Source organism: Pteropus vampyrus, unplaced genomic scaffold, assembly GCF_000151845.1.
Source record: "Pteropus vampyrus isolate Shadow unplaced genomic scaffold, Pvam_2.0 Scaffold86, whole genome shotgun sequence".
Classification (NCBI taxonomy): Eukaryota; Metazoa; Chordata; class Mammalia; order Chiroptera; family Pteropodidae; genus Pteropus; species Pteropus vampyrus.
Window position 1 is genome coordinate 1,957,262 of NW_011888867.1, and position 893 is coordinate 1,958,154.

Below are 893 nucleotides of genomic sequence, written 5' to 3' on the forward strand. Positions count from 1 at the left end.
GAGGAGGAAAGGGAGGCTCCATGGGCTACCTTGCTCACCGGGACCCATGTGGCTCCAGCAGTGGACTTCAGACTTGTACCCCTGACTCTGACCTTGAACCTCTCACGCTCCCTCTCTTTAAGCCGGTGAAAGTGCACTGTTGTGCACAGCAGAACCTGCATAGATCCACAAAACCAGTGGATGGTCCAGTTACTGCCACTGCGAGACGCTGTTCCTGCAGCCGCTGAACAGCCCCAAGGCGCTTTCGGAGGGTTCCAGTGAAGGAGGCTAGGCATTCTCGTGCACACCCCATGACTGCTCGGCGGCTGCTGGGAGGAGGGTGAGGGTGTGTGTGTGTGTGTGTGTGTGTGTGTGTGTGTGTGTGCGCGTGTCTGTAAGTGCGTGCGTGTGCGTGCAGCTCCTAGAGTATCTTTCACCAGCCACCCCTTCTCGCTTGTAGGCTCCTTGGCCAGCCGCAGATGGTCTCATTCCACATGGTCAACTTTCCCACTAGTCTGAGTCCAGAAGACTGTGAGTCTGGTTCTGGATGGTCCAAGGCTAACAGCCCCTGTAAAAATTTCCAGCCTGATGGACCCCAGACAAACCTGGACTCACAGCTGGGGAGGGACAGACCTCAGCCTGTGTGACCATCTCAGCCACTGCCAGCAGGGGGCGCCCTTTTCCCTTTTCTGGCCAATAGTCCTGACCAGTTGCACCTTCAGCATCTACAGATTCTGGGAAAGAAGTGGGTGGGCAGGTGGGAACCAGAAGGGCCTAGCAAACCATTCTGAAAAAAAAACCAACCAAAATGTTCTTCCTGCTCAACTTCCCTTTGCAGATGGGGAAACTGAGGCCCAGAGAGAGAAGGAGGATTCCAGTATCACACAGTGAGTTGGCCCAGGTCTCTTGATTCT